Genomic DNA, 16,709 nt, shown 5'->3' with positions numbered 1-16,709 from the left:
ATGTAAATAAAGCACCTTGTACACATGTGGCATTCCTATGTTTACTATAAAACATCTACTTGGCTAAAAGATTGCATTGTGTCAGTCCATGTCAATGTGTACAGAATGTCGGTACATGAGTGCATGGCTGTCAGACACTAAGCCACACACTAGGATCTGAACAAGAGAAAGCTGAATGATGGTGTTGTCGCCTACAACCAAATTACTGTGTATACTAAATTATTTGGAACCCATGTCCTTTGAAGTAGACATACGGCATGTATGACTCAGAACCCAATCAATAATTTACGAAGATGGGAGTACCAGTGCAACTTATTTGTGTGAAACAGGAAAAGCTAACCTTATCTGTGATGGCCACCTGTCAGTGTTGCAGGATACTGTTCCAAATTTGGCAGTTGTCAGATGTACCACACTTGCCAACAATCAGTGACAGGTGAAGTACCCTATTTACCTGTCCTAGATAAAGATTACATACACATTGTTAATGGCTGGAACACAGTATGACAAATGTATGCACTAGTAGACAGAATGTAGCAGCCATTGTAACAGCTCCTTGGTCATAGGGGATGCATATGGGAAACCTGGAAAATCAAGACAGTAAGCTTACCCTAGGCCATTCTCCCAACTTGGCCAGTGCACTCATGACAAGCCCCAGACACAATCAAATTGCAAAACTTAGGCTAAGATGCACAGTATTTATTTTAAAACCATATACTAAATGAATACCTACAAACTACCCTATTCTAAACTAACCTATACTAACTATCCTTAATTTACAACTACACCTATCTAACCTATTCTAAACTTATCTTACACATGTAACACCACACTCTAAACATTGCCCCGCCCCCTTAAGAGACAAGATACAAGTAGGACGACATAAGCTATGACTACACATTTACTATCCTAACCTATGGCCTAAACAAATATATATATATTTTTATACACAAATACCCCAGCATGACCTCCCACCCAACCCCCAACAATAAAATAATGTAGAAACACTCACCCCCCCACTATACTTAACCTAACCTATGCCTACCCTACACTAACTTAAGAGTACACATCTAAAACCCCCATATAAAACTATACAAAACAGTAAAAGGGAAGGAAAGGAACTGGGAGGTTGTACGATACAAAAATTGTTCACTTCCTGCTTTTCGTTAACTTCTTTTTTATGTATCGTAACATCTTGCAGTCCTCTCCTGCATCCTCCTCCATTTTTGACAGTCTGGCTAACATCTGCCCAATGTCCTTTCTCATGTCATGTTCAAACTGGCTTGGGACTACTGCTGCAGGTGGCTGTACTGGTGGCAGCTTGATGACTGGTACAGCTGGCGTTGAGGACCTTGGTCCAGCTGTGGCCCCATGTACCACTGATGACTTGTCTCCAGTTTCCTTGTGTGGCTGCATTGGAGGCCCACAATGGGGAAATGCTACTCATTCCCCTGATGCTTTCTCTCTTCTTAACCTCCTGGCCATTCGGCGGTATGCGCCATCAACCTCCATTATGTGGTGGTGGCTTTTGCCCTCTTGTGCAATACTTGCCTCTGTACTTAAGTCATGTTGGCAGCTGAAATGTGAGGAGAAGCAAGCATCAGTATCAGCATTTGGTGGAGGTTGTACAGACATATAATGCACACTGCAACTGCAGATAACACATACAGTCCAACACACATTCCTCAACAATGTCTTACTCCTCATCTATGACTAATTCCTATCAGCCATCAACAATATCATGTACATGTCACTGGGATGGCGGAAATCTATTTTGAAACATCAGGGCCCAGAGCTGAGTGGACAAAATTGTCCATGATCAGCATTGTGTCTTTTACCTTCTAAGGATCACGTGACCCAACAAGTCTGAATTTCCTGTGTCCCTGTGTATAAGGGGGGTGGGGGGGGGGCTGTGCATGCAATCCATCACCTCGACACACCTGGTGAAACATCAAGGCTTGCCGAGTCATCATGTAGGCAAGGTGTGGGCCATATGATAGGGGGTCTGGTAACTTCCCACCTGCTATTCTAAGGTTTGGTAATTCAACATTAATGTATCCTGTTGTAAGACCTGGCCTGAGCATACATTATAAGGGGGTAAGCTTCCCAGAAAGTTTGGCCTTTAGCCTGAGCTGCACATCAAAGTTGTCAACACATTACAGAACTGAAGCCCCCTAACCTGTGCTAAGTAGTGCTACATGTGTTAAATGGCATACACATGGTGGCTGTATGGGTGCCCTGAGGCCCACGCTGATTTTGGCACTGCAGTGCGTGCTGCAAAATAATCCAGAAACATTGAACATCATTTGCACTTGCATGTCAGATATCATCAAAGTACCAGGTACGCACACAGCATTCACATCATATGCATATGTGATGTGACCTACATCACTCACAAATATCATGGTGGCAGGACCATGTTGTGAAAACTGCTTGAGGTGTGGTGCGGGAAGAATCATAGACTTTTCACACAACCATCTGGAGGTTAGTTGTCTACTAATTGTGTACACTACTGATTGTTGTGCACTACAATATGGCTCCTTGTAGTACTACAGACTCGTTATTTCTATAGGGTACTGAGGCATGTGTGGTGTATGTGTCTCCTACATAAGCCCTCTAGATACCTCTGCAGATATCACCCACATCTGTACCATCTTGTCAGTAAGTGTAAGCTATGTGTGGCACACTGTGCAGACAATGGTGCTGTGATAAAGTGGTTGTAAACAGGCATGCAATGTACATAAACAGCTGCCCTGAGACCTATAATGGTAGGCACCAATGACTAACTGGCTAACCATAACAATTCACATTTCACACAATTTCATGCCAGCTCACATTGTCCCTTGAACTACATGCAAGCCATTCTACATGCAAGCCATTCTCATTGCACAACATTCCAGCATACTTTGGGGGTCATTACAACATTGGCGGTAAAAGCTGCTTACTGCCGTGCAGAAGACCGCCAACACACCGCCGCTGCCGCGGAATTCCGCCATAGCTATTATGACCCACAGCTCGGAATCCGCCAAAATTCAGACACCCACACAAGTCCGCCACACCAAAGTTCAGTGATAAACTGGCGAAAACAAATCCTCCACCGTCACGCCAACAAAAACACGCCCATGCTATCATGACCCATGAATCCACTTGGCGGTCTTTCAACCGCGGTATTCCATTGGCGGTACACACCGCTGCGCTCAAAATACACACACATCTCCAAAACACTGCCACATTGGACAATTCGAAATACACACACCAGATACACATACACACACCACTCCCACACACCCAATACTATATAAAACACACACCCACATCACTCACAAACCCTTACGACCAAAACTTTAGACGAAGGCCAGAGAGACAGCACAGCATAGACAACCCCACCATACAGAGGCACACAACACCATCACCCACACTACTTCCACGCACAAAACACCACACACCACTACATATCACCACACTCATCACCACATACACCACCCCACACATCACATACACCACAGGTAGAGCCACAGCTATTTGGAGCACAGGTGCAGCACACCTCCATAGCTAGGAAGATGGAGCTATGGCGAAGAATAGTCGACAGGGTCAACGCAGTGGGACAGCACCCAAGAAATCGGAAAGACATCAGGAAGAGGTGGAATGACCTACGGGGGAAGGTGCTTTCCGTGGTCTCCAGTCACAACATTGCGGTACAGCGGACTGGCGGCTGACCCCCACCTCCTCCCCAACAACTAACAACATGGGAGGAGCAGGTCTTGACTATTACGCATCCTGAGGGCCTCGGAGGAGTCGGTGGAGGAATGGACTCTGGTAAGTCAAATCTTAACTATCATATCCCCCACCCTACCTGCATGCTATCACAGTCCCCCACCCTCAACCCCTCCCCTATCACTCCAACTCCTCACATATGTACTACTAACACAAACCACCCATCCCAACACCAAGCCCTGCATGACACAACAAAGCATAGACACCCATCACTAAAGCATGCCCACTGCACATACCCATAACACCCCCCTCAACCATCATCACACAAGCCCCCACACAGGAATGCTAGCACTGGGGTACACGCTCACCCACCCATTGCACACCATGACACACACAGATGCAATAATCATGCTTTTATACCACTGTAGGACCACTACCCAACGTCACCAGACAGGAGTGTCCAGACATCTCTACCCCACCCACAGAAGAGGCCCACAGTGATAACAGAAGCTCTGTCAAACTGGATCCAGATGACCAGCCCGGACCATCGTGGGCCTCGGGACAGTCGGTTCCCCACACCCAGTCACAGGCCTCCACAGACCTTCCACCCTCTGCTAACACCAGCACAGCACCCACCCAGCGGGCCCATACCTCCGTACCCAGGACACGTCAGTCAGCTGTGTGTCCACCACTACAGGGAACCCAGGATAACCCACCACCCCAACAGCAACAGGGACCTGGGGGCAGTGGTAGTGGGCACACGGTCCAGGAGACGGAGGCCCAGGAACACAGGGGAACTGGGATGGCTGCTGTGCGATAGGGGGTGGACAGGCCTAGGGAACCCACTCTCCACGAGGCCCTCTCCTCCATCATGGGAGCATACCACCACTCCCAGGAGACGATGGCAACAGTACTGGCCAAGTTTTCAGGAGACCCAGCGCCTGCAGGAGGAACAGTATTTGGGCTTCAGGGAGGAACTCAGAACCATCAGCACCGCCCTGGGCACCATCGTAGGGGTGCTGAAGGAGATACTTAACACCAGGAGGGACACCGTGGCACTCCAAGGGGCCCCTGACACTACGATGGACGATGACCTGCCCACACCTCCGCCGGCGCTAGTGGACAGGAGGCACTGCCACAGGACCACCACACCGGCACCCCACCCCCTGCAGACGGAGAACCACCCAGCAAGCGGTCCCTGAGATCCAGGAACAGGACAGAGCACAATGCCAAGACCCCCGGCAAGAGATGAGACCACCCTTATTGTCATCCCACTGTCCCACTTTGTAACCCTGTCCATATTGGAACTGCCCCAGTTCCACTTCCTATGCCCATATGGGCAGTGCACCTGTGAGACTAATAGACTGGACTCTGCCATAGACATTCCTCCACCATCACCCATCACCATTTTACCACCCCCCTCCAATATTTAGCACTTCAATAAACACCCTTGAAGCACAAAACAATCTGGAGTCAGTCTGTGATTTTGAAAATGTGTATTAGCAATGACAGTGCCAAAATCTGTTCTCAAATGTAATGTCAACATACCTATGTCACACATCTCATGTCCATGAGGAATCTAAGCAGATGACACACGTTGGTAACCACACCTGTGAAACAGTAATGGAAATGTACAACTCAGTTACCATATAATGGTTGAAATCGATAGACAGTATAGAGGTAGAAGTGTTAAAGTACTTGTAGTAGGCATGAATGTGTTCTCACCTGTGTGTCACTGGAAATATTGCTGGATAACTGAGTCCCTGTTGTCAATGTCTTCTTCCTCTGCTTCCTCCTCATCACTGTCCACAGGCTCCGCAGCTGCCACAACACCGTCATCTGGACCAGCCTCCTGCAGAAAAGGCACCTGTCATCGCAAAGCCAGATTGTGAAGCATACAGCAGGCCACGATGATCTGGCACACCTTCCTGGTGAGTAGAATAGGGAACCACTTGTCATATGGAGGCACCTGAACCTGGCCTCCAGGAGGCCAAAGGTGCGTTCGATCACCCTCCTAGTCCGCCCATGGGCCTCATTGTAGCGTTCCTCTGCCCTGGTCCTGGGATTCCTCACTGGGTCAGTAGCCATGACAGGTTTGGGTAACCAGAGTCCCCTAATAACCACACCCGGTGCCTCTGGAGTTGACCCATCACATAAGGGATGCTGCTATTCCGCAGGATGTAGGCATCATGCACGGAGCCAGGGAACATAGCATTTACCTGGGAGATGTACTGGTCTGCCAAACATACCATCTGTACATTCATCGAATGATAACTCTTCCGGTTCCTGCACACCTGTTCACTCCTGTGGGGGGCGGGGACCAGAGCTACATGGGTCCCATCAATGGCACCTATGATGTTAGGGATATGTCCAAGGGCATAGAAGTCACATTTCACTGTAGGCAAATCCTCCACCTGAGGGAAAACGATGTAGCTCTGCATGTGTTTCAGCAGGGCAGACAACACTCTGGACAACACGCTGGAAAACATAGGCTGGGACATCCCTGATGCCATGGCCACTGTTGTTTGAAATGACCCACTAGCAAGGAAATGGAGCCCTGATAGCACCTGCACTTGAGGGGGGATCCCTGTGGGATGGCGGATTGCTGACATCAGGTCAGGCTCCAACTGGGTACACAGTTCCTGGATTGTGGCGCGGTCAAACCTGTAGGTGATGATTAAATGTCGCTCCTCCATTGTCAACAGGTCCACCAGCGGTCGGTACACCGGAGGATTCCGCCATCTCCTCACATGTTCCAGCGGACGGTGCCTATGAAGGACAACAGCGACCACAGAGTCAAACAACTCAGAGGTATGTACCCAAAGTTGCCTGTATGTGTGTTGAGTCTAGGCCTAGGTATGTATGACGCAGTTGAAAATGAAGCCATGTGGTCCCCTGTAATGGCGGCTGCCTGACCTCTAAAGTGGGACAATGGGATGTGAGGTAACTGCTCTGGCGTTGTACACCGTCACAGTAGGCGTTAGAAGACCACAGCGCAATGCTGCATTGGTTAACATTGGACCCTATGGGTCCCAGGAGCGAATGATGAAGTGCGCCGGCGGTGATGATACGCACCGCCGCGGACGTCACCGCCATTTTCTATCTGTTGAATCACTTGATACCTGATCTTCGACAGGAGAGGACCTACACTGCAAGTGCTGCTGTGACCTTGGTCTGGAAGAGACAATGGCTTGTGCGTCTGGGGAAAGGGCCCCTGCCTTCACTGCACAGGAGTTGGAGAAGCTCGTGGATGGGGTCCTACCCCAGTACACGATACTCTACGGTCCTCCAGACCAACAGGTAAGTACACAGGGATCACATTGTATGGACTATGCCTGAGTGTAGAGGGCTGGTTGTAAGAAGGAAGGGGCCACAGTTCTGCATGCATGAAGGACTGTGAATGCATGTGCCACATGGCAAGGCTAGGGATGTGGGCCACTCACTTCGACGGTGCAGTTGCTAATGACTTCTCTTCTTCACCTGTACATTTCATGTAGGTCAGCACCCACCAGAAGAAGGATATTTGCCGTGCCATCGCCAAGGACGTCCGGACCCTGGGGGTCCACCAGAGACGCAGCACCCACAGCCGTAAAAGATGGGAGGACATTCGCCGCTGGAGCAAGAAGACGGCGGAGCCTCAGCTGGGGATGGCCTCCCAACGTGGGAGGGGTGCCTGTCGCACCATGACCCCCCTGATGTTCCGGATCCTGGCGGTGGCCTTCCCTGAGTTGGATGGGCACTTGAGGGCATCACAGCAGACACAAGGGGGTGAGTACAACATCATTCTGTGGACTTTGCGCGCAGTGAAGGTGTCTGGGTGGGGGAGGAGGGCTGTGGGTTCCCCTAGGCCAGGGCGAGTTCCGTAGGCTAAGGCCCTCCGTAATGCAGGCCATGTGGCACTCCACCCCACCTCTGTAGAGTGCCAAGTACAGGTATACATGCCCCTGTGTCATCTATGTGTGCAGATGTCGACCATAGCCATGTAGGCCATATCCCAGGTACTACATCTGTAGAGCCCAACAGCGCGGCGTAGTGCAGGGGGCTGCTGTGTCTGTATTGTCCGCCAACGGTAGCAGTAAGCCATGCACTCAACCTGTCTTTCTTCTGTCGTCACCCCCCCTTTTTGTGGTCTCCCTGTTCTTGTGGTCATCAGCATCATCAGGCGAAGGTACAGTGGCACCGGAGCACGAGGGAGCTGCATCCCACATGGCCATGGAGGGCCACACCACGGACTCTGAATACACCAGTTGTACGGAGGGCGAGGGGAGCTTCACGGCGGTCACAGGATCTGCAACCAGCAACACGGACTCGTCCTCCGATGGGAGCTCCCTTGTGGTGGCGGCAAAATCTGTGCCCCCCACTTCTACAGGTACAGCTGCCAACCCCCCCTACCAGCACCGCCCTCCCAGCAGCCCCTCAGCCTTCGCCCCGTGCCCGCTCACCCAGGAGGGTGGGCATCTCCTTCGCCCCAGGCACCTCAGCCCCTGCCCCTGTCACCTCTGCTGCCCTCAGTGAGGAGGCCATTGACCTCCTCAGGTCACTCACTGTTGGGCAGTCTACCATTTTGAATGCCATCCAGGGTGTAGAAAGAGAATTGCAACACACAAATGCATTCCTGGAGGGTATTCATTCAGGTCAGGCTGCCCTTCATCGAACCCTGCAAACTCTGGCCTCAGCACTGATGGCAGCCATTGTCCCTGTGTCTAGCCTCCCCCCTCCAACTTCCTCCACCCAGACCCAATCCCCTGTACCCCAGCCTATCCCAAGCACACCATCAGACCAGCATGCACACACGTCAACACACAAGGGAAGCTCAGGCAAACATAAGCACCACACATCCCACAGGCACTCACGCAAGCATCACACACATAGAGACACAGCAACATCCACTGCCTCCACTGTGTCCCCCTCCTCGTCGTCTCCCTCTTCCCTCCCAGTCTCGTCTACACTCTCACCTGCATGCACTACCACTACAGTCACTAGGTCCCGCACCAGCACACCCACCACCACACCCCGCTCACCTGCACTCACCACCCCCACTACCATTTACACGTCCCCTGTGTCCTCTCCCAGTGTGTCTGTGACGCCCTCTCCCAAAGTACACAAACGCAGGCACACACCCACCCAACATACATCCACCTCACGACAGCCTCCAGCGCATGCACCTGCACCCAAAGCCACAAAAGTTACACCTCCTACAACCACCTCCTCTTCCTCCACTCCCAGACCCCCTCCAGCGTTCCTAAGAAACTTTTCCTGACCAAGCTTGACCTCTTTCCCACCCCCCCTCCAATTCATAGGTCCTGTACTAGCACCTGAGCCAAAAAATCTCTGGTACCAGTGGTGCCTGTTGTTACAGGTATGTGGAGTGCACCGGGCACCAGGGCAGCCAGTGTGACAGAGAGCCACAGCACAGCCAGCCCACCCCCCTGTGAAGCACCAGAAGTTGGACAGTGCCCGGTGGGAGTGGAGGAAGACTTCAGCCAGCAAAGCCGTTCACAAGGGTCCCGGGGGGAGTGTCAACCCAGCTGCGAATCCTCCCAAGGTGGGGAAGGGGCAGAAGAAATCGCCAAAGTCTGGGAGGAGCAGCACGGTGGAGAAGACCGCCATCATCCCCCCTACCCAGGAGGCCACCACCAGCCCCATCGTCACTGGCCAGGAGGCCACCGCCAGAGTCAGTGCCCAGGAGGGGAGCCCGATCGTCACTGGCCAGGAGGCCACCGCCAGAGTCAGTGCCCAGGAGGGCAGCCCCATCGTCACTGGCCAGGAGGCCACTGCCAGAGTCAGTGCCCAGGAGGGCAGCCCGATTGTCACTGGCCAGGAGGCCACCACCAGAGTCAGTGCCCAGGAGGTCAGCCCCATCGTCAGTGGCCAGGAGGCCACCGCCATCATCCCCACTGCCCAGGAGGCCACCGCCAGCCCCATCGTCACTGGCCAGGAGGCCACTGCCAGAGTCAGTGCTCAGGAGGGCAGCCCAATCGTCAGTGGCCAGGAGGCCACCTTCAGCCACAGCCCAGCTGCCCAGGAGGGCCCCGGCAGCCACAGCCCAGCTGCCCAATGAAGGACCGCAAGCCCCAGCCCAGCTGGGCAATGAAGGACTGCCATGGCAAGCACCGCTGAACAGGTCAGAAACTGCAAACTCAAGCACCGCTGAACAGGGCAAGCATCGCTGAACAGGGCAAAGACCGCCATGTCAAGCACTGCTGAACAGGGCAAAGACCGCCATGGCAAGCACCGCTAGCCCATGAGCGGCAGGGGCAGTGACGCAACTGGGACCGTCACGGGGAGAGTGATGCACTCTGGGCACCAGAACCAGTAGAGACATGCATCCACTACGTCTGTCCTTAACAGGATGAAGCACTCTGGGCACCAGTCCCCCTCCAGAACCAGTGGAGACATGCATCCACTACCTCTGTCCTAAACAGGATGAAGCACTCTGGGCACCATTCCCCCTCCAGAACCAGTGGAGACATGCATCCACTACGTCTGTCCTTAACAGGATGAAGCACTCTGGGCACCAGTCCCCCTCCAGAACCAGTGGAGACATGCATCCACTACCTCTGTCCTAAACAGGATGAAGCACTCTGGGCACCAGTCCCCCTCCAGAACCAGTGGAGACATGCATCCACTACGTCTGTCCTAAACAGGATGAAGCACTCTGGGCACCAGTCCCCCTCCAGAACCAGTGGAGACATGCATCCACTACGTCTGTCCTTAACAGGATGAAGCACTCTGGGCACCAGTCTCCCTCCAGAACTAGTGGAGACATGCATCCACTACCTCTGTCCTAAACAGGATAAAGCACTCTGGGCACCAGTCCCCCTCCAGAACCAGTGGAGACATGCATCCACTACGTCTGTCCTTAACAGGATGAAGCACTCTGGGCACAGTCCCCCTCCAGAACCAGTGTAGACATGCATCCACTACGTCTGTCCTTAACAGGATGAAGCACTCTGGGCACCAGTCCCCCTCCAGGACCAGTGGAGACTGTTATCCACTTGAGAGACTGTGGCTTTGCACTCCCCAGGATGGTACAGTGGGCAACCCACCCACTGTAGAGACTTGAGAGACTGTGGCTTTGCACTCCCCAAGATGGTACAGTGGGCAAACCACCCACTGTAGAGACTTGAGAGACTGTGGCTTTGCACTCCCCAGGATGGTACAGTGGGCAAACCACCCACTGTCGAGACTTGGGAGACTGTGGCTTTGCACTCCCAAGGATGGTACTGTGGGCAAACCACCCACTGGAGAGACTTGAGAGACTGTGGCTTTGCACTCCCCAGGATGGTACAGTGGGCAAACCACCCACTGTAGAGACTTGAGAGACTGTGGCTTTGCACTCCCCAGGATACATCAATGGGCATGGAGCCCCCTCGTGGATCTGGCGTGGTGCACTCATCCGGCTGAGGTGCCCCCCTTCCCTTCCCCCTGAGGTGCCTGTTGTATTTCTATTTGATGCCCCGACAGTGTTCTCTCCGTTTTGATCAAGTATCCGATGTGGGCCTCGCCCATGCATTTTGGCCCAGTGGTCCACGGACAATGATTGGTGCATTACCTGCACTACTAATCGTGATGTATATTTTGTTGAATGTGTATATATATATGTATATATTTGGTTACTGTATTTTGATATATTACAATGGTTCCACTCATTTCCTTTTGTCTTTGCATTCTTCCGGGGGGGTTGGGGGTTGTTACTGTAATGTTTGGATATGCATTGGTGTGTGTGTTGTAGTAGGTGAGGGTCGGGGTGGGGGTGGGGGTGTTGCGTGTGTGTGTCCCTGACTTTTGCTTCCCCCTCCCCTATGTCGTAGGTGCAGTACTCACCGTTGTCTTCGCCGCCGGCGTTGATGATGGTCGTATAGGAGCAGCAAGACTATCGCAGGGAGGATTTGGAGTTCCGGTTCCATGGTGTCGTCTTTCCTCGTGGGGTGTGTAGAGGTGAGCATTTTCCCTTTGAAATGGCTGTTTCCGCCGTGTTTTTGTCCGCGGTGAATCCGCCCCGGAAAAGGTGGCGGATTGGTAGGTTGTGATACTGTGGGCGGTACATTGTCTCCCGCCTTTCTGTTGGCGGTCACCGCCAAGCTGTTTGTCTGTACCGCGCGTGGTGGTCGGAGTGTTAAAGTGGCTGTCTTTGTTGGCGGTTTCCGCCACGGTCATAATTCCCATTTTTTTACCGCCGGCCTGTTTGCGGTCTTACTGCCGCTTTAACACCGTCCGCCAGGGTTGTAATGACCCCCTTTATGTCACCATCCATTGTCCAATGATACCAGATCATTGGTCAGGCAAAACTATCTTTCATAGCATTGCACACTTCAGACTGACTCACACCAAGCCATGGATTAGCACCCATGACGCACAAGATGACACTTACAGAATGCATCAGGGTCTACAAATTGCGCAACCTCTCCTACGCTGCAGGGTGCAGGTTCACTTGCAAGACATGGATGAGAAACATTACTTAGCGAAATTTGCACATATCAGTTAATGGATGACATTTTATACTGTTAACTTGTTAGGCTAACTGAGCAAGTCATCCTAGTGGTAGATCAGAGCAACTGACAATCACCTATGATCAGTCAATCACACATAGTCTCAGATAATGTAGACCCACACACCTACAAACCACCACTGTCCTTGACACTCCCATGGTGCTTCTCACTGCACCATTAATACATGGAATTGTCATGCTGGTGTCTGTTGTTCTACAACTCCATGATCACATGGGACTGCTTGACACTGTAAAAGGGATCTGAGGGGCATGCAATGGTTGTTGCAGTGGCTGTCCCATTGTGACACCCATAGCATTGGAGTCTGCCTCAGATATTGTAGACATCTACCTCATTGTCACAGCAAACTGACAAACTACTGCTCAGGGGTTGTGTGGATATTCTAAGGTGTCGAGGAGTGATGTGGTACAACCTTCAGTGAAGTAAGTAATATGGGTGTGCCATCACAAGGCACACACATGAGCAATAATGCTTTGGGAGTATACTCATGTGAAGATAGTTGTACTTACCTGCACATTGACTGATTGAAATCATGGATGTATTGCCAATAATGTTTTGCCAGCCATTGTTGCCATGGTATACCATGTTTTGTCCAGCGAGGGGTGAGAACTTGGGCATAGAAAATGCTTCAACTCAGAAACACTTGCTCTGTGGTCTAAGGGTGCATTTGTTGGTGCAGGTTACTGAGTAATGTGCCAGTGATGGAGCAGATGCAGGGCAGCCCCATACTGTCAGTGAGAAGTGGCAGCCCTGTGGAACTGACTGCACATGTGTGTGGTAACATACATAGTATAGGGTGTATGTGATACACAAGGAACTGGAACAGGGAAGTGCTAGTATTCTGGACCCAGTGCATGGTCAAGCTCCCTTACATGGCCTTGGCCAATGACACAAAGGGGCCAATAGAACAACAAGGGTGCAGCACCAAGTGTATGTACACAGTCCTTGTGGCCCTCAGTGCACCCCTTACCCCTGCCATATGTGCGCCTATTGAGAATTAAGTAACAGCATGATGCAGGTAAGGTACAACTGCAACTATTTATGTGTAGGTAAATGATGTGCTTAGCAGGAGTTGCAACAGATCATCATGACGTCTGCTGAATACATTTGGGGCCCATCTCATCCATTTGTATGCCCCCATATCACACCTGCTCTCAGCAGCCATTCAGAGTGCCAGAAAAATTGAAATAAGGGATTTCTCATCTTACTCAGTGGCTTATACATTTGCCACCCAAACAGGTTTTGGGACCCCTTTCCGTACATGATGAATTGCTCAGGCCTCATTTGGTGCTGTTCATTATCGAGTTGCCTTATACATGCATCACAACACTTTGTAATGGTTGTGCCGGGAAAATGGTACATCTGCACATCTGCATCGGCTTCATCACTGTACATCTGACTTGCAGGCTGAAGGTGGCGCTGGAACTCTTCATACAGGTAGCATACGACATGTCCACATCCGCAAGCATTACATGCAGCACTCAACCGTATCTGCAACTGTCATGCATATGCAAAAGTAAAAACTTTGTATGGAAATGTGAGACTTACCAACTGCTCCACCAATCTCAATACCCAGATGATCCAGCAGATCCTGCTCCCTTGTAACCAGAACCTCCCAGTGATGCTTGAGTTGGTTGTCATCCCTTCCACCTTGCCCCACCACATCTGCCATGCCTCTGTGGGGTAGCCAAGAATAACATTGCCACCCAGTTGCAGTATCCTAGGGAGGTAGTGCTGAACAAGCCAGATGAACCCCCCCCCCAGCTCATCGCCGACATCCGCGGCACCCTCCCTTTCCCAGACATACTTCAAATGCAGTTCACCCAAAACAATTTTTTTTTTAAACTACTACCTAACCCAACTACCCCAACAACTATACTACCCCAGACAAACACCCCACAATACAGACACAAATACAGTACAATTACTATACAAAAGACAAGTTTAAAGACAAATAAGGACAACACCTACAGGGCACAGCACAATAGACACTACGAACACTATAAATCTCCTACAGCACCAGCTCCACACACCCTCACACAGTCACAGACAAAAAGACTGGGAAGTGAAAGTGGAAGTGAACTCACTGTACCATGTTTGCAGGCAAGATGTCCTGTTTCATCCCTTCCTGGGCATGTGATCACGTTTCCAGTCATGCGTCTTTTTTTGACGCATGATCGTCATTTTTCTCACCATTAGCGTGAAATTGCCTGTGAACATGAGATAGACCTTCAGGGGCTTGGCATATTTTAGATTAGGGGTATTGTATGGTATGTGCATATGCGTGAAACATTTTGATGCATGACGGTTATGTGTGGATTTTATCATGGTGCGTTAAGAGGCATGTGTACATTTAATTGCTGCTCAGGGCCCGGGAATAATGTTAATTACGTTGCAATGTGGAGTTGATGCATTTGTGTCATTTTGTTTTTGACGCATGACGGAATTGCATGGAATTCTGCGTGGTAGGCCTTGAGTGCACCCTGATTCACTTAACATGTTGCATGGGCTGTGCATCAGTGCTGTATATGTGGTATGGCAACATGTGCATGACTGCCCAGTAATGTCATTACAGTGACAATGGTATGTTGAACCTATAGGTTTGTTTATGAATCTGCTGCATGCGATTACTCATACCTTGTGCATATGTGCATGTGTAGCTATACTGTACCCCACATACATGTTGCAAAAGCAGTGGTATGTGGGTTTATTGAGCATGGACCTAGCCTGTCCATGATTGCTACTCAGCAGAAATATGCACACTCCCCAGCAGACAGACACATGCACTGCTGTGTTCAAACAGACCAGGATATCACATTTTCCTATGAGGTACTTGATGTCTGCTTTCCCTTTCTCATGTACAGAGCTCAGGTGTTTGTCCATGCAGGACATGTATCATTATTTGATGTCCTTAGTTGTTTCCATGGGCAGCTTGTTGGGCTTGCATATCTGTTGTGACTTCAATATTGGAAATGTGCCAGAGTACAGATGGTGTTGTCTGTCACAGTCTTCTGTCATGGTGGCATGTGATGGGCAAATACCATAGTATGCTAGTGGCCAACATGACTGGGTTATGCACTGACCTGGCCACCCTCTCTGTACATATGTTAAATGTTGACACGTAGACATTGATGTGTTGTACAGTCACTATTGGTGTATCTGTGTCTGTTCTCTATGTGTTCCTGAACTATTGGTAAGGCATGTATTGTCACCTACATTTCTCCCATTCTTTAGGCTGCTTGCACTTCGTACACATCTTCTACAGCAACATTGTCTGGTCATACATGGACATGATGCAACATGTGACTTGTGTAACTGGAAGATGTACATACACTTTTTTCTTTAAATCCAGGGAGTTCTAGTCTTGTGGATTGCAATTGGAAACAGGAATACGAGTCCAAACATTTAAAGGAAAAAAAACTGGACTGCAGCAGCACATCAAGCATGGACCTGGGAAACGTGATAGCTATGTATGTGCTTTTCAGTTTTTTACTTGCAGCTGTCCCTTTCTAACCTATGTGCATGTAGTCCCTAGCTCTATGCACCAACTGCCCTTGCAAATATAAGAACAAAATCTTCTCTAACCTCATTGCACTGACCCCACTCTCACCCACATGTATTCATTGCTCTTGCAATTATATGCCATCCTCTTTACCTGTGTGCATCTACCCGCCTCTCACTTTGAACACTCATCTCTCATAACTCTCAGGACATATCCAGGGAAATGTTCCTAACATGCTTGACATCAAAATAGGTGACACACCTAATAATAAATATATTCCTAACACTGGCACGGTCGGACACACATTCCTAAAACACGCAGCCGGGTACATGTTTCTTAAACACACAATCAGAATACAGGGTACCCTGTCTAAACAAATACACATGCATAACACACTCTGTCACAGATCTTTTCCTAACATACTATACTACACTATAAACCTTACACAAAGAGCACATAAAAATAAACACATTCCTAATATACACACATTCCTAACCTACATACGCACACATGTACATAGACAGACATTCCTAAAACACACTTTACCTATATTTGCAATACAAGACATATTCCTTTCAAACAGACCCATACATGCATACAAGGAAAGCCACAGACACACACAAATAGACACACACAGATGCACTCTATCAGCCGTTACGTTTTCACATTCCTTTCAAGAATAGCTCACTAATTTCAGTTCTTTTACTTTTCATTCTGGAATTTGTAGTCACAGAATTCCAATAGTAGAAACAGGGCTACATGTAAGAGAATTCCAATAATAAAACGTTGACTGGGTCTGCTTCACACATACACACACAGGGCCAGAAACACATCCCTCGTACAGCCCTCGAACTGCTAGACACATTGAGGCCCATATTTATGAAATGTTTGCGCCACCTTAGAGTTTTTTCATTCAACGCCAAAGTGGCATAAAAATAACTCCATATTTATATTTTGACTGTAGACCCATCTAGCGTAAATTATTT

This window comes from Pleurodeles waltl, chromosome 4_2, assembly GCF_031143425.1.
Source record: "Pleurodeles waltl isolate 20211129_DDA chromosome 4_2, aPleWal1.hap1.20221129, whole genome shotgun sequence".
In the NCBI taxonomy this organism is placed as follows: Eukaryota; Metazoa; Chordata; class Amphibia; order Caudata; family Salamandridae; genus Pleurodeles; species Pleurodeles waltl.
Note: the sequence above shows the minus strand (reverse complement) of the source record.